Source organism: Lissotriton vulgaris, chromosome 9 (genome assembly GCF_964263255.1).
Source record: "Lissotriton vulgaris chromosome 9, aLisVul1.2, whole genome shotgun sequence".
In the NCBI taxonomy this organism is placed as follows: Eukaryota; Metazoa; Chordata; class Amphibia; order Caudata; family Salamandridae; genus Lissotriton; species Lissotriton vulgaris.
Genome location: NC_141697.1, coordinates 684,868,608 through 684,887,097, shown reverse-complemented (window position 1 = coordinate 684,887,097; position 18,490 = coordinate 684,868,608).

The following is an 18,490-nucleotide window of genomic DNA, read 5'->3' as shown; positions in this document are numbered from 1 at the left end:
GTCCCGAAAACAGGAGAATTAGCGGGATTCCGCGCGGAGCTGCGAGCTCACGCCGCCATCCCGATCGGCGTCCAAGCCACGCCCTGCAATTCAGCCACTATATGGGTATTTTATATTTCTCTCTTTCATGTTGTACATCAAAGGTTAATAGTTTGTCTTTTACTCTTGACGCATGAAGTTTGAGCGCACATGATAGCTCAGCTTGTTTTGGGCTCAAGAGTCCAAAATGACCGAGAGCTGAGCCGAAGTGAGGCATCTGGCTTCAGTCTGGCTCAACCTTCAGCGGCTCACCCACTACTAGTTTAATACAATTTAAACCAGTGTAAAGACTCCTCAAGTTGTGTCCCATCACCATCCCCAACTTAAAAATCCAGAACCAAAAAGCCAATCACAAATGGCCAATCCAGCTGTTAACACGGGTAATCGAGAGGGGGCAGGAGATAATTTTATCCTTACTCCCCTAGACCTGTCGTTTTTTTCTAATGATCAACCAAAATCAGATGCCCATAACACCTCACCAGCTGTTGATCAAAACGATCTCTGGATTCAGTTACTATAGACACTTCAAACCACGGCAGCCGCTTTAACTTACCACTCTGATAAAATGGACATGCAGGTGCACCTCTTGAACACGCTAGCAGTGTATACCGCCGGTATAGATCAGAAACTAGAGGCACTAAATCTGCTCATTACAAAAGCTCAATCCCAAGCCAAACTGGTTCAATCGGTATGCTGCTGCTCCCCCATCATCGATTCATCATCAACCCTTCCACAATTCCTTTCCTCCGTGATAACAGAAATCAAGAACCTACCATTGACAGGGTCATCTGTCTCACTAACTCTGTCATGCAACGCAGTCGAGGGCCCAACTGCCACGGAAGACCAGTCCCTACCATAGGATTTCTTGCCCAGTCACCAACCAACAACCCACACATGCCGTCTTCATTAAGCACTGCCACAGGCAAAATCACACAGGTTTCCATTGAAAATTAATCGAAAATAAAGTCTCCAATGAATGACAAAGCTCTTAAGCAGCCAAACACCAAAGCAGGCTTCATACTACTGTTAACTCCGGCATACGTCTCCAGAGGCACTCACAATATCCTAAATCGTGGAAACATATTAAGAATCTTTAAATCAATCCCAGAATTGAGGACTGTGCAGTCTAATGGACATAATCGCCATCCAATTTATTCCATCATCAGGCATCCACGCAGGCGAAACAACCCAATTAGTATTGGCCACTCCAGCAATCCGAGAATTGGTTCAGTCAAAAGCAGACCTATTTAAAAACTGGGGCTTAATAATATCATCGTTTAGTGCCCCTTGTTATCCATCAATTTTGGAGACTAATCAGGACCAGGTACCCAGTGCAAGCCCAGCCTCATTTTCAGTATTAAAAACAGCAAGAAGTCGTTCTCCGAAAGCAATACAGAAGTACAAACCATGTCAGCAAAACTCAGCCACAAGAGATTGGTCCTGGCTCCCAGGGGCCCTAGCTAGAAGCCAGAATGATTGAAACATTCCCAATATAGGCATATCAATATGTTCGTGGAACATCAACGGACTAGGACAAAAAAATGCAATCAGCAGCTACTAGTGCCTAACTAAAGGAGTACAACATTATTCTACTGCAGGAAACCTGGGCATTTGACAATTGGCCTTTAGAAGGCTACCTCAAATTTGCATCGTTTGCAACACAACAGTCCAAGTTCAGTAGGCCAAGCGGTGGTCTTGTAATTTACGTGTCAATCAAACTATCTCAGCATATTAAGCAGCTGAAATTTAAGGAAGATTGTCTCCATGGAATATTAATGGGAAGCGGACAGACTGAAAGCCAGCTATTTCTTCTTAACGTTTACATATCCGCACGTACCTCAGAGAAAAAGTCCAAACTGGATAGCCTGATCAATAACGTATTCAATTTGATTAGCGAGCACAGCAGCATACCAAACATAATCACAGGCGATTTCAACACAAACCTTTATAGTAATCCTATTGAGTTTCCAGAGCCCACTCTACAAATGGTTCCATCACACCTGGTCTCACAGTCAATTCCCATTGACAATAGACCATCTAAATTGGGGGAGTACGCTGTTACCCAGCTCAGCAACATGGGTTATACTGTCCTGAATGGACTTTTCCCCATGGATAAACGCCCAGCTTGGACACGATCTGATGGCCGAACCTTTTCTTTCTTGGATTTTTCACTAGAGAGCATAGAAATTCTCCCACTGATTGAGAATTACCACATTGCACCAATAGGCGATAGCGACCATCGGCCTCAAATAATAACAATACTCACGAAATACCCGCGCCACCAGGAGTTAGCCTACACCCATGGAGGTACCTACACAGAGAATTTAAAACGATTGAAATGGTCAGCCAGTATGGCCCCATCTCTGATGGAAAAAAGTAGAGCACTATTAAATCAACAACTAGACATTGATTCCACAGCTATTAGTAGCTGGGCAAATTTTACCAACCAATTGTTACATGCAGTGCCCGCAAAGAGGAAAACTGGGCAGAAGATATTTCAATCACATATTTCACCAGCAACAAAAAAACAAAAGCTTCGCAGAAATCGAGCCCTTCGTCAATCAAGGAAGAGCCCGGATAACAAAACAACATTTTTTAATTATAAGCAAACTCAAGCACCCTTCAAGTTTGCCATACGTAGGGAAAAACAAGAACCCTCCAATCAATTTTGGTTGAAGCTTTTCCATGAAAGCAGGAAATCAAACTCAAAGCAATTTTAGTCCCTGGAGAACAGGAGCCAGCCAGGCGGACATGGCAACACAAACATCAGTGCAGATGAATGGATTTACTTCTTATCTTCTCACTTTAAGATCATCCATTACAAAGACAACTGCCCTACTTCGCCAAGCATAAATAATGCAATAATATTTTCACCAGAGTCCGCCAATCAAACACAGCCGCAGCCAAGCCTCTTACCCATTAGCACACTTGAAGAGCCCGTCCACATAAGTAGGAACAACACCAATTCTCTCACTGAAAAGCTAACAGTGACACCCGAAGGAATAAAACACAGGATCCTGTGCTCTATAAAGAAAGCCAGGGCTGACGGCACGCCAGGTCCAAACGGTCTCCCCCAGGCACTGTTCAAAACAGAAGCCGAATTCTGGTCAGAGCATTTGACCCCCCTGTTTTTGGAATGCAGATCAAACTACGAGGTTCCCGACTCCTGGAGAGGTGTAATCATTCATCCCATTTACAAGAGTGGGAAGAGAAATAACCCCAGTAACTACCGAATGATAGCCCTCCTTGACGTGGAGTCCAAATACTATGCGAGTATTCTATTGGAAGATCTCTTGACCTGGGCCAATGAAACAAAACGCCTCCCCTTCAATCAAGCAGGTTTTGTGGCTAAATCCAGAACAAGAACCAACCTACTGACATTATCTGTCCTAATAGAGAAAGCTACTGTCCAACAAAAACAACTGCACTGTTGGTTTGTGGACTTCAAAGCAGCCTTCGACCACTTGCCCCGGGACATATTGTGGCAAAAACTAAAAGGCTGTGGAGTTCCTCAGTCCTTGTTACTAGCTATAGTTCAACACCACTCCAAAACGTGGATAAAAATCAAGCTGGGTGAAGGCTTCCACTTTTCCAGGAAGATTGAGGCCAGCAGTGGAGTAAAACAAGGTTGCATGCTGGCCCCTCTCCTTTTTATCCTGTTTATATTGGACCTTTCACCAATCCTTGACACCGTCAATTGTCATCCCCCTCAATTATATGGAGTATGAATCAGTAACCTCCTGTACGCCGACAACTTGGTGCTGCTCTGTCACACGAAGGTGGGCTTACAGAGGCTACTTGATGAACTGCTCCACTACACCGAAATCAACTTTTTAAAGTTAAACCTATCAAAAACAAAAACAATCACCTTTGGGAAACCTAAGAAGCTGTGCGGAGGGTGACACTTCAACAACATAAAAATTGATTCAATACCTTACTACAAATATCTGGGAATATTTTTAGATTCCAGAAGCTCATTTGCTAGGCAAAAAGAAGCACCGAGAACCAAAGCTCTGGCATTAGAAGCTGCAGCAACAAAACTGTAAAAAAACTATTAGGTCCCAGCTTTATCCCACTGCTAAAAGTGATAAAGGCAAAAACATCTAATTCCTTGACGTATGGCCAAGAGATCATGAAGGGAACTACAAACATTCTTCTAAATAAACTGACAACTAAAATCTTTAAACGCGCATTCCATCTTTCGAATTCAGCATCACCGGCACAAGTCCGCCTGGAATTTGGCTTACTTGACCATCATGGCGTAGAGACTGGGGCGTTCATAAAGTTTTGTAATAGACTGCGTCAAGCCCGGGAAGACTCACTAGAGGCCAGACTCTGGCAAGAAATCCAGAAAAGTCAAGGCAGCCATAAATATCGGCTCCATCTGGAGCACAGCTTACATTTACTTGGCATTAAGGATTTTTGGGGAACAAACCCCCCTCAGTCTGCCTTAAAGCTAGCCCTCAAAAAGAGTGCCAGGTTGTGGTCCTTTCATTCAGACAGGGCAACGTTGTCAAAAAGGAAGCACGCCTGGGCAGTAATAACTAACTTTAACCCAGGAGCAGAATGCCTTCATCTATCAAGCACCATGGCACTTTACCTGAAACGAAAGTTCCTGGCACTGAGGTTGGGTGAATGGCCTTTTTTGAAAAATCTTCAAGAATGGCGCCGGAAAGACAGCCACACCCAATGCAGGCTGTGTGATTACCACACCGAGGGGTTGGAGCACAGAGTCTGCTTATGTCCAACAATGCTTATCTCTAGATGCTTATTATTGCTAGAAGAATGGATAAGACTTGGAATTCGATCTTGCCGCCAAGCCATAATAGCAGCTTCAACCCGGATAACATAAAGCTGAATATCGGTTTAACAACATTTCTAACTAAAGCACTAAGCCAGTTGGAAGTTATCAGGGCTGCCACCCCTGTCCCGTTAGAGCTGAGTGAAATTTAATTGTTGGACACACCAACGCCTTGTCGGCTATTAACAACTTGTTGATTCGTACCTGGTCCGCGATACTTATAACACCAGTTAAGAAGCTAAGTAGATTTTTAACCAAAATGTTATTCCAACAATTATAAAAAAACATATCATTTCATGAACACGAAGCATGCTTTTATATTGTAAGGTTTTTAATTTACCAACAATAAAGTTTTACTTATTATCAATTTAAAAATAATTACTTGACTATTCATTGTTGTAAGAAATTGGTTACAGGCTGACAGGATTGAAACCCTACTCAAGCAGCAACCCCAGTTCTTGTCAGGGTGAAACACAAGCAAACTCCAAATTTATCTGTTTTTACCCTGTGGAAGCTTGGCACAAAGCAGTCAGGCTTAACTTAGAAGCAATGTATAAAGTATTTATGCAGTAAACAAACAGTAATACAGTGAAAACAGAACACAAGGAAAATCCCAGACCGATTTTATAAAATAGAGTAAAATGTAATAAATTATTTGAACCTGTTAGACCTGGCACCATTGGCGTGGGTCTCCCTTCCATTTTTGTTGCTGTTGCCTCATGTTTTTTGCTGGTGTTGGCTGCTCAGAGCACTGTGCCACTGCCAATCAGTGCCACAGTGCAAGTGCTCCCTATATCAAGTGTATATGTTGATTGGTTTCCATGATTGGCTTATTTGGTTTACTGTCAGACCCAGTAAAGTGCACCAGGAGTGCCCAGGGCTTGTAAATCCAAATGCTGCTAGTGGGTTTTCAGCACTGGTTGTGCCACCCACAGAAACAGCCCTGTAAAATGTGCCTAAGGTCTGCCATTGCAGAACCTGTGTGCAGTCTGGTACTGTCATGCTGACTGGACAAGTGCACCTACTTGCCAGCCCCTAAACCTTCCCATAACTTCATATTAGTCACCCCTATGGTAGGCCCAAGGGCAGGGTGCATTGTAAGTATAAGGTAGGACAAGCCCTGATGTGTTTGGCATGTCCTAATAGTAAATTACAGTCAATTTAGTTTTTCACTATTGCAAGGCTACCTGTTCTCATAGGCCAGAATGGGCTGTTAGAATGTTGCATCCTATGATCCTAAAAGACTCAGGGAACATGGTAGAAATTCGAGTTTAGTATGCCTAAACTCAGAATAATAAAATACATCTTTTAGTAAAGTTTATTTTAATGTTCTGTGTTTGCAAATACCACTTTTAGACAGTTGGTATTTGCTTGCCTAACCATTTCAGCCCGCCTCTGCTCTGATGTGTATCTGCTGTCTGGTTTCTGTGTGTGACAGGGCTGGGGAATGCCAGGAGAAAGGCTGGGCAGCCAGGTGGTGAATAGAAAGATTACACCAGGATGGGTGGGAGGAGAATCCCTTGACTCTGAATAGGGCTGTGCTCTACCACCACAATGCTGGCTCCAGCTCCTGTGGAGCGTCTGATGTCTCTGTCCTGCACACTGAAAGCAGAAGCCTGCATCATGTCAACAAAGTGCTCAGAAACTGGACTAAACTAGGCAAAGGCCCCCTGGCCTCAAAGAACAAAAGATTTGGAGTATAAATATAGGAGCCCTGCTCCTAAGAAATGAGATCCTGCTTGAAACAAGAAGAACCTCTGCCCAACAAGAAGGAACTGGGAAAGCTGAAGGAGGAGTACTGTCCCTGACCTGGGGGATTGGCCTGCAGTGGTTGTCTTTCTGTGAAAGGAGAGGAAAAGACTTAAAGAGACTTTTATTCAACTTGTGCTTCAACTATCTCCAAGGGATTGTGGGTGAGCTTGCCCCCTGAATGAAGTCCCAGGAATATTGGACTCCTCCTGCCTTCACCACGCACTGGACCTTGCCAAGATTTGTCTTGCCGCTGTAGCCCCAATCTCAGTGCGACCTGTAATCCTGCCCGTTTCCAAGCCTGTGCCTGGCCGCCCCTCACCGTGTGTCTTCGCTCTCCAATTCGAGCCGTAGCTCGCACCATCCACCAAGGGCCGCGTGCACGCCGCTTCACCCCCCCTGTGAGCCGCACTGTTCGCTGCCTCCCGCCGCTGGACTGAGGGATCGGAAACGCCCCACACAGCTAAGCCCAGCCAGTATGCTCACAGCATACCGCCTGCCTAGCAGCGTGCTGGGAAGATCCCCGGCAGCGCCGAACCTGAAGAGCCTGGCCCGTACGTATGACACGTACCAGCCGCCTCGTGCAGCGTTGTTCCCTTTGCCAGAACCGTCCGGCTGGTATGGGTACGGCTCGTATGCCACATCGCCCGTGACCGCCCCAAGGCCCAGACCGTCTGCCTCGCTCCCCCATTGCCCCCCTCTATGCCACGCCCCCAGGCACCGCAACAAAGCCAGGACCGCATTGAAAGGGGAGCCGCCCACTCTCTGAGCCTGCTGCCACTACTGCACGACTTGTCCGAGCCGGACGCCTGACAACTTGAAAGGTACTGTGAGAGTCGCACTCCAACTGTGTGCGCACTGGACCAGAGAGTCCGCAATGTTAATTTAACTCTTTTTGTGATACGATCTACCCCAAAAAGAACCGCACAGTCAGACCGACACGCATGGACCCGAAAGACACGCATTTTCTTGAAGTAATCATTGCCTTTCCTAAGACAGTATTATGACCTCATTTTTAAACGGTATTTAGATCTTGTGCTAAGCCTTTTATATAAAGACAACTTATTTTTATACAAAACCTGGGGGCATATTACCAAGCAATAGCGATAATTATCGCTATTGCTTGGTTAGAAACAAAAATTTACCGCTGAGCTGCAGCGATTTTTATCGCAGATAATCCTTGGTATTGCCAAGGTTTATTGAAAATGCAATAAAAATCGGCCGCAATGCATGAATATCGCTGAAAAGTCAGCGATATTCATGCATTACCGAGCTAATGCTCTTAGCCATTTTATCCACCTCCCATTGGATAACATGGCTAAGAACTGCTCAAGGCAGGTGTTAGCTTTTGGAGATATTCGCGCTTAGCGCGAATATCTCCAAAAGTTGGTAATAGGAGATAGCGACTGTTTCCAGTCGCTAACATCTTGGCACGCCCACTTTGCATGTCATTAGTGATAAATATCACTGACATACAAAGTGGGGCCCAAGATGGTCGCTATCTCCTACTAGCTGTCACTAACTGGTGTTAGCGACAGCTAGGTAATAGGGAGATCATTTTATCTCTGCTTTCTTGGCTTTTAAAGCCAAAAAAGCAGAGATAAACCCCCTTGATAATATGCCCCACAGTGTGGTATCCCTATTGTGGTGTTGTCATTGAGTTACTGTATGTGTTCACAAATGCTTAACCTATAGCACGCTTCTGAGATAAGCCTGGTCTGCTTGCGCCACACTACCTAGAGGGTGAGCAGGGTTTATTTTAGAGGGTGATCCCCTTATCCTGACTAGAGGAGAGGGTCCCTGTTTGTCACAAGTACTTACCTATGCCAAACAGAGACCCCCAAATCTAACAGAACCCAAAATGCAAAAAATCTAATTAGTAGAATCACTGATGCGCATTTTTAAAGGTTTGGTAATAATCAAGAGCTATGAAGTAAAAAGCGCCAACCGCCGGTTTCTGGTCATGGTAGACTGCATCCAAGTCACAAGTTCAGGTTGACTGTGAAGGTGCTCTGGTCAGATACAGGACCGAGTTCAGTCTCCTGAAAAGTAGCTTGTGGCCTGGGTATCGAGATGTGAAGTCCTGGCGTCGAGCTACGTGGGTCCGCATCAGAATCCTTCCACAAGGAGCTGCAATGGGAGGTCCGGCAGAGGGATGCATCACCCAATGGTGTCGTTGATAATCGTCAACAAAGAGTTTCGATGCAAGGTCCTACATCATCGTCGAGAAAGCTAAAGCCAGTGGGGCTTGCAGAGACTTGCACTGCAAGTTGTCAGCACAGAGGATGAGATGCAATGTGCTGGGGCACTGTCGGTGTTGGGCTGCATCAGCATTTAAGAAGCTGCTGAAGCTTGGCAGGACTTGCACTGAGATGCGGTGGCATCAAGGACGAGGTGCGTCATGCTGGGTCAGAGTTGCTGGTGGGCTGCATCGTGCTGCGTCAAGAGGAAGGGAGATGTGTCGACATTGACAAACCCTGTTATGTCCCTGTGTCATGACCAGGAGGCCAGCCGACTGACCCTCATAGATTCATTAGAGACATGGGTCCACATAATTTGCCTAGATACAGCAGGGCAGCTCCCAGCAGTAGAAGTGAGAAGTGTGCTGGTGCAGCAACAGCAGGTCTTCTGCAGCATCGCAGTCGTTGGTCAGCAAGCAGTTCAACGGGATGCACTTTACAGCTGAGTAATTCTTCTTCCTGGCACGGTTCACCGGTCCAAAGTAATCTGAATATTTATACTTGGTGCCTTTTTTGAAGTGGGAGAATTTTCTGTAGTTTCCCCTACATAAGTGTCTGGAATTTCCTCCCTCCCTGCCGCACTTCCAGTCTGTCTGGGGGCACAATAGGCTAGTGTGAAGTCCTTGGTGTCTAAGCTGGACCAGTGCTTTTGAAGTGCAAGGGTGGTAGGTGACTGTTCCCTCCCTCCATGAAGTCAGCGATGGCCCATCCTGCTAGCACCCAGACACTCCTTTCTGATATGGTCTCAGAGGAATACACAAAGGTCTACTGCCAACTACACCTCGTCCTGTGACCCCGGAACACGAAGAAGGAACCAAATAGTTGGGACAAGACAGTGGCAAGTTTCTAAAAGTGGCATTTTAAGAATTGTGACTTAAAATTCAACATTCTCATTAATTAGGGTATTACATTGCAATTATTTAGAGACCAAACTCAACTTTCCTACCTGTTCCCAATGGTAAGCTATCACTTATTAAATGTAATAAGGTAACCCAATGTTATCCAACTACAAGGACATATAAAAGTAAAAAATAAATTTCCAGCTTTTTAAATACACTACTCCCTGCCCAATGGCAGTTTAAGGCCTAACCTTGGGTGAACTCTATGTATTAAAAAGGAGAGTTCAGGCCTGAGAAAAGGTTTATTTTTCCATGTTGAAATGGCAGTTTAAAACTGCCAAAACAGCCTGTGGTCGCAGGTCTGGTATATGTTTAAAGGGCTACTTAAGTGGGTGGCACAATGAGTGCTGCATGCCCAGTATTAGCATTTAATTACAGGACCTGAGTACATGTAGTATCAAATTACTAGGAACTTGCAAGTATGCCATGTTTTGGGGAGAGAGCACAAGCACTTTAGCAATTATTAGCAGTAGTAAAGTGTGCAGAGCCCTAAGGCATGCAAAAAACAAAGTCAGCAAAAATTGGAGGATTGAAGGCAAAAAAGTCTGGGAAAGAACCCCAAGGATGTCAGGTCTAACACTAATGATTTCAGTTGCAGGCGGAACTACATATAAGTACACAACACTATTCCACAACTCACCCCCAGGATTCAATTTCAAAACTGGTTACAGAGACAACTGCATTGATCACATTAACCAATTGCGCTTTCGCAACATAAAATAAAGTATCCCTGCCAATACCTTCAACTTGCATTTGAACTGTGTGCTTTGTATTTTATATACATTTACTTGAAGGTGCAAGGCAAACAAAATAGTTGCAGAATATTTTGTTCTCTTTTAGCAATATCTCTGACATCTTCCCTATTGCATTCAGGATCACAGTTTAATATTTTTTAGGTCTCGGCCTAGCGTACACTGCGCAGCAGTGTCGCGCAGCCGAGAAATTTTGATCTCCAGTACTGGGGCTTTAACCCGCCTCTCTCTTCCATTGGCTAGCTCCATAAATGGAGGCTAGCCATTGGAAGAGAGATGTGGCAATCATTCTGGGAGCAGATTCGTGGCCGTTTCTGTGTTTTTTGTAAGCCTCGCTCCCTTTGTTTCGTTATTCAGAGGTGGGCCATTGTGGGTGTTTCCTATTTTTTTACACAGATGTTTTTTCGTCAGTCTGTGCCAGCTCGGTCCCGGTCCCCTCTGAAGCCTCTCCTTTACATGTCATGTTTTTGTGACTCGGCTCTTTGACTGTTGAACACTGCCTGGCCCCTGGATCCGTCTTCCAGGCTCACCATGGAGGCATTACTGTGTTTTGAACTTATTCTCTTGCCTGTCTGCGCCTGCCTGTCTTCCAGGCTCGCCGTGCAGGCATTACTGTGTTTTGTAAATGGCCTCTCTCCCTCCTTGCCCCGGACGAGCTATGCTGCCCGGACGTTGCTTTTCATTAGATGAGTGGTTGTGACCCCCCCCCCGGGTTCTGTTTCCCTCCCGGGTCCTGTTTTCGTGTCAAGCCTGCCTGTATTCCGCTGGGCGGGGGTGGGGGGTGCGTGTGGGGCTGTCGGGGCTGCGGGGTCTGGGGTCCGTTTATGTGGGGCTGTGGTGCAGCTCTGGTGTTCCATTTTGGGGTGTTTTGTCTTAGGGGAAGGAGTGGGTCTGGTCTTGTGGGGGGTGGGGGAAGCGTGCGGGTCCATCGGGGTTGCCGGGCTCGAGATCCGGTTTGGCGGGATTGCAACGTACAGCTTTGGTGTTCCTTTCTGGGCGTGTTGGATTGGGAATCGTGGGCGGCGAGGGGGTACGCTTGGGAAGCGGGGACCTGGGGTCCGCTGTGATGGGGCTGTGGGTTCTGCTTGCGGGGTTCCATCGGGGGTGTTGGTAGGGTTAGGGGGTGGTGCTCCCCGGGCGGGCGTCGCGCTGGTGTGTGAGGGGCGGGTCGGGTCGGGCAACATGGCCATGGCGCAGCCGTCTCTCTGCATGCAGATTAGTGTGTACCCTGATATCTGGCAACTCTTTTTGCTGGGTCGGAGTGTCGACAGCCCGGGGGAGGTGCGGTGCTGTGGGGGCGCATGTGGGGCCGCTCACCCTCCTATAGGATCGAGCGTACGCTGTAGCCGGGAGAGGTGAGAGTCGCTCCCTTGCTACGACTCGCACCGCCTTTCATTAAATACCCCTCTATGTACCTCAATATGTGTGCAGGGAGCAGTGTAAGTTGCTCTCTTGCCAAGATAGTTACATGAGGTAGTGGTGACGTTTGTGAGCAGACATGATACATGAGGTAGCAAACAGTGCATTGTAGGAGGACAGAGTGACAAGTGGGCAGGTTACAGGTGCTGCTGCGAGGGGGGCAGGGACGCGATCGTGGAGTCAGGCGAAGCCTGGGTGTTTTTGGTGCCTTCATCTGGAGCGGTGTGTCTCAGGCGTGCCGTTCGGGGGACGCATGCTGCGACTTCCTGCCACGTGGCCGGGGGTTCATCCAGTTTTAAGTATTCAAAACAATATTATAATAACTCTTTTGTTTGATACTGCTAATATGCACAAGAATAGCGAATAGGTCTGGCTTCATTTAGGTGTTTCTGTTACTTGTTGTATGATAGGTCTGGATTATGGTGTCCTGGCGTCCTGTTTTGCCGGGACAGTCCCAGTTTCACCAGCTGTCCCAGCAGATTTCAGAAAATTTGGCTTGTGTTTCTGTTAGTGGAGAGAGTCGACTTAAAACAGTGGAATGCAGATTTATATGTGTTCCTAAGCAGGGCCAGTTACAAATGTTATAAGAAGGCAATTTAATTAACAGGTATGATACTGGGTTTAATAATGTAATTCCATGTATTTTCTTAGTAAGTGTTCAGCATTTGTAGGTTGTTGAGTACTGGCATTCTCAGGCACTTGGATAACGCAAAACTGTAGCCCTTTTATTTCTGGGATATGTCCTTGCTCTTGGATCGTAAATCTGTTCACCCTTGTCCGGATGCAGGAGCAGAAAAATCAGAGAAGCGTCCAACTACTGGTCTTGTGACATGCCGGGCCAAGCACAGGATTCTAGGGCCCCTCCCCTGTTCTGTATCATCTTGTGGCACCTTATCTAGTTGGGGACGGTTGCGAGGTAATCTTTTACCCTGTTTGTGGCACATCCTTATATTTAGGCTGCGGGTTATATAAAGCTGATTTATGTGTTTATGAAAAAGAAAGGTTTACCTTTACGGGGGCCATTTAGCTATTAATAGATGTTATGTATTTAATGCTGATTTAAGTGTTTTGTTTTTAAAAAAAACGCTTTTTACCCATACAGTGGGGCCCATTTAGCTATTAATAAATGTTCAACAAAGGTTACGTATTCACGGTTGGCACATGTGCAAGTATCTAAAGCAATGTATTTGCTCTTTTATTATTACACATCAGCACTGGACATCGCCATTTGGAGGGTTTTCATGACGGTGGCAGTTGACTTTCTGTTCTTTGGTGCGAAAAGGTTTATCTTGCGTTCAATATGTCCCTTGTCACCTGGTGGGCAGCATTGCTGATTTCTTGAGCACACTCAGCCCCCCGGGCATGTTAAGATGTGTAGTCTTGGTGGGGTGGCGACTATTCACGTCTTGCTTTATGTACACGCAGGCAATAAGTCAAAGGAGAATGTCGGTGCTTGCTCCCCTGCCCCCTGGCTGTGCTTGCTCTCCTGCCCCCTGGCTGTGCTTGCTTTCCTGCCCCCTGGCTGTGCTCGGTCCCTTGCCCCCGTCTGTGCTTGCTCCCTGCCCCCTGGCTGTGCTCGCTCTCCTGCCCCCTGGCTGTGCTTGCTCTCCTGCCCCCTGGCTGTGCTTGCTCTCCTGCCCCCTGGCTGTGCTTGCTCCCCTGGTTGTGCTTGCCCCGCTGCCCCCTGGCTGTGCTTGCTCCCCTGCCCCCTGGCTGTGCTTGCTCCTCTGCCCCCTGGCTGTGTCATCAGCTGGGAGTATTTAAACTGGCCCGGTGAAGCTATTCGTCCCCCATCCTTCCTGCCATGACGTCTTGGCTCTTGCAGACCTGCTGACAGTCTTATACTGGTAAGCCTACTTAGGGAACATGTTGCTTTGTTTTGCTTGATGCCTGGATTTTCTAGTCTTTGATGAATTGTGTCGGTATAAAGTCTCTTGCCTGAGCGGCTACCACATGTATGTATTTCCAAGGGGGAGATGGGCTATACTTTAACTCAGGAACTCGGCCTTGATTTCATACTTGATGGGTGAGACTCCAGGCTTAATGAGGAGGGCCTAGCCATATGGTCATTACATTTATCTATCAGCGATGGCATTATGCCTTTAGTTAGCAGAAGCTTGTGGCTCTGTGTGTGTGTGTGTGTGTGGCTCTGTGTGTGTTTGTGGCTCTGTGTGTGTGTGTGGCTCTGTGTGTGAGTTGCTCTGTGTGTGTGGCTCTGTGTGTGTGGCTCTGTGTGTGTGTGTGGCTCTGTGTGTGTGTGTGTGGCTCTGTGTGTGTGGCTCTGTGTGTGTGGCTCTGTGTGTGTGTGTGGCTGTGTGTGTGTGTGTGTGGCTCTGTGTGTGTGTGTGTGTGTGGCTCCGTGTGTGTGTGTGTGGCTCTGTGTGTGTGTGTGTGGCTCTGTGTGTGTGTGGCTCTGTGTGTGTGTGGCTCTGTGTGTGTGTGGCTCTGTGTGGATAGCTTTTTTTGTAGGTGGCTCTATGTGTGGGTGGCTCTGTCTGTGTGAGGGTGGCTCTGTGTAGGTGGCTCTATGTGAATGACTGTGTGGGTGGCTCTGTGTGGGTTGGTCTATGTGTGTGTGGGTGGCTTTGTGTGTGTGGCTCTGTGTGGGTGTAAAATCAATAGGTCATGCATTTGCGAGCAATTAAGCTATTGGCATTGAAATGACAATAATTATGTAGTGCGTTACAGAGGGCGTAAACGCATCCTTGATATTGGGCACACACTCTGGTTTAGTCTATGTAGACAAACTCCGTATAAGTTTTGATAATCACTTTATTTCTTTGTTTTTTCGAAAGTTCATAGTATTCATAAGTTTCATGGTTCACAAATCACATGATCCCAACTGATTTAAAGAGGATTACAATCGCTTTTGTGGATTACACATGGTGCTCCAATGCATTTCGAGCAACCCTGCCCTTTTTCTAGGAGCTCTGAAAAGATGTGAGAACAAAAACACATTTACAATCTCGAACTGAGATACGAGAATCTAATAACAAAGAATATATCACATAACCAGTTACAAGTTTACAAACTGCGTATGCGTGAGAGTGTGGTACCTTATAAACCAGTGTGGGAAAGGGGATTGGGGTGGGATGTGGTGAGCGGAAGCTCGTGGATCAAAAGCACTTACGTGTCTGAATCCGAAGCGGGTGAATGAATCCCTATGGGAAAGGTAAAAAGCGCGTTATACGGGCAGAGGAGATCAAATGTTACACAGGTTAACGTAGGTCTCGAGCGGAGCTCCGACTTACTTTGCGGGGGCGATCTGTGAGTGTTGCATTTCCATGGCGGGAACCGCCGGTGGCTTGCGGAGTTATCGCGAAGTGGGAGAAAATGGTCCGAGGGCTACGCGGAGTTATCGGCTAGGAATGTGGGAAATGGAAAAAGGACTGTAGCTGCTAAATGAATGAAGCGGCCATCTTAGAGTGGATGAATGTGGTGGGTAAGCGCTAATTAAACAAGTAACAAATGACAATTATAAACATTCTCAAGAATAGAACAGAGGATACGTGGTGAAACATAAATACTAAAGGGTATTTTTAGAAAACAACTTAGTTCAGTACGGTCATTAAGACCAAAAGGTTTCAGCGCCTGCAGTCTATATATCCAGGCGGTCTCACGCTGGAGAAGAATTTTGTTGTTGTCTTTTCCTTCTTGTCTGTCAACAATTTCAAGAACCAAAAATTTGAGCTGAGCCACGTTGTGGTTATGTTCGTTGAAATGCATTGCAATGTTCAATTTCTGGTTTTTAGTGCGGATATTGGATTTGTGTTCGTTAAGGCAAACTTTGATTTTTCTGGTGGTTTTTCCCACGTAGATCATACGGCATGGGCATTTTAAAAGGTATATCAAGTTTGTGGAATCACAAGTGGCGTTTACATGTAATTTGATTTTGAATCCTTTCATTGGATGATTCATGCTGTTGCCCTTCATAACATTGTTGCAATTGTTGCAATTGTGGCACAGTCGTGTGCCTGTACTGGAAGTTTGTTGAGTGGGTTCCCTGGTTAGGATTTCCTTTAGGTTTTCAGACCTGGTGTATGCGAAAATGGGAGGTTCTTTGAAAAGATTGCCAAAGTCAGGTTCACTTGAGAGTATGCGCCAGTGTTTGAGGATGATGTTTTTGTAAATTTTGCTTGCAGACGAATATTTGGAAACAAGTACAGTTCTGTTGTCCTTTTTCTTACTGTTGCCTTGGAGGGCTTCTTGGCGGCTGATGATGGATGCTTTTGTAATTGCTTCCATGATCGGTTCCTGGGGGTATCCTCTGTCAATGAATCTTTTAGCTGTTTCTTGCATTTTGGCGGTGCATACCGTGGGGTCTGATACGATGCGTTTGATTCTAAGCATCTGGCTGAAGGGAAGATTCCTTTTTAGGGATTGTTGGTGGAAACTCGTATAATGTACTGTATTGTTACGATCTGTGGCCTTTCTAAAAAGGTCTGTTTGTAGTCCATTTTCAGTAATTTTTACCAATACATCAAGGAATGTTATTTCATGCTCGTTAATATTCCAAGTGAGAGTAATACGGTTGTCCTTGGTGTTGAGGTCTGTAAGGGCCAGTATTAGGTTTTCATGGATGTCTTTCCAAATGAAAAATAAATTGTCGATCTAGCGGACGTATAGCATCAAATTGTTGGACCAGGTAGGGTTGGCATAGATGTGGGTTGACTCAAATTTAGCCATGTAGATGTTTGCGTAGGTCAGTGCTGCGCAATTGCCCATGGACATTCCAGACATCTGGAGGTACCACTGTTTGTCGTACTTGAAATAGCTGTGGTATAGTGTGAAGATTAACAATTCCATAAGGAAAGTCTGTAATGGTATTGTTAGGTCGCTGTTCAATAGTGCTTTCTCTATAGCTTCGATTCCACCTCCATGGGGTATCGAGGTGTAGAGGCTCTTTATGTCGGCAGTGCATAGGATGAGATGGTCTTCTGCGGATATGTTGAGATCAGAAAGTTTTTTGAGGAATTCGGTGGTATCTTTTATGTAGCTTTGCAAATTCCTTACAAGTGGCTGCAGATAGCGATCCAGAAGTTTCCCAGTGGGTTCTTGTATTGATCCTCTTGTGGACACAATTGGTCGAAACGGGGGATCCGTTAAGTTTTTGTGAATTTTAGGGAGCATAGTAATAGATGGACTTTTTGGGTGCTCTACTATTAGATATTTTTTAGTTCGGTCATCGATGATGCCTTCCTCATGTGATTTGTTAATCAAATTAGATAGTTCACATTTGTACTGTTCTGTTGGATTGTCATTTAGTAGAGTGTATGTCTCCGGATCATTAATGTGTTCTATAATTTTTGTCTCATACATACTGGTGTTTAGAACAACCAAGGCTCCGCCTTTGTCAGCTTTAAGGCATTTGATGGATTTGTTGCTTGCAATGCGTTTTAAAGCATCTGTGTCCTTCATAGTGATGTTTTGTTTGATTTTTTTGGTGAAATTTATTTTAGATATGTCCTGTTTTACAAGGGTTTCAAAGGTATCAATTCTTTTATGACTACATGGTGGCATGTATGTACTCGTGGTTTTTAAACCGAGTAGTTGATCAGGTTTGTTATCGATAGTCGGTGGATGTATGTTCTCAAAAAAGTGTCTCAAGCGTAGTTTGCGGGTTAATTTGAAAGTACTGAGTTCTAGTTCAAGAAGGTTCGTGAAGGTGGTGGGGATAAAAGAAGTCCCCTTTTGGAGTAGTTTGGTTTTTTGTGCAGTCAAAGCAACATCAGAGATGTTAATTACTAACGATTCCTTCTCGTTTTTGCTTTCTTTGAAACTTGTGGTTGGGCTTCTAGTTGTTTTTCTTGATCTTTTTCCCCACCGGGGTCGTCTGTTTCTTCCGGGCCTGACTCTAAAAAAGGAACCGATGTAGAGGGAATAGAGTCGGTTTGTCCTGGTTGTTGTCTAGAATCGCTGTGGGTCTTTGATGTTGAAGGTTCAGAGGTGGTTTTTCTCGATGGACGATTAGAGCTGTCGCTTCCTGAAGATGAAGTGTCCGTGTTTGGATTGAAGGGTCTATTGCGGCGGCATTGTGCATTTACGTCAGCTCAAGTGTATACCTCTCCAAGTTTATAGTCGAGGGTGTCTCGACGGAATTTTCGAATTTTTCGTTCGTTCACTTCTTTAGTGCGTTTATCAAGGGATTTATTGATGTCCTCGAGGGTGCTGGTTAGTTCCTCTGGTGAAAGGAATCCTTTCAATTTGTCTTCTACCTCGGTGATCTCATTAGTTGGTTCAACTAGGATGGTGGAAAGTTATTTTATTATAAGGAGAATCAGGTCCAGACTACACTTGTTCAAAATCGCGTTCCATCGTTCTTGGAATATTTTTGAATTTTTACATAATGAAGGTTTTAAAGCGATCCGTAGTCCTCGAGGAATGCGCAGGGCTCGATGGTATTTGATTAGTGTATTCGCGTGGAGTTTCTGATTGATTCGTCGTTTTGAAAGATAAAGTAGTTGTTTCACACATTGTTCCTTTGTTTGACTTGAGGTGGTTTGAGTGAGGTCTTTGTTGATGAGGGCGTAAATGCAGTTCCAAAAGCTAAAGTGCTCGCTTGAGCTTCAGTTGATTTAGTGATTTCCTCAT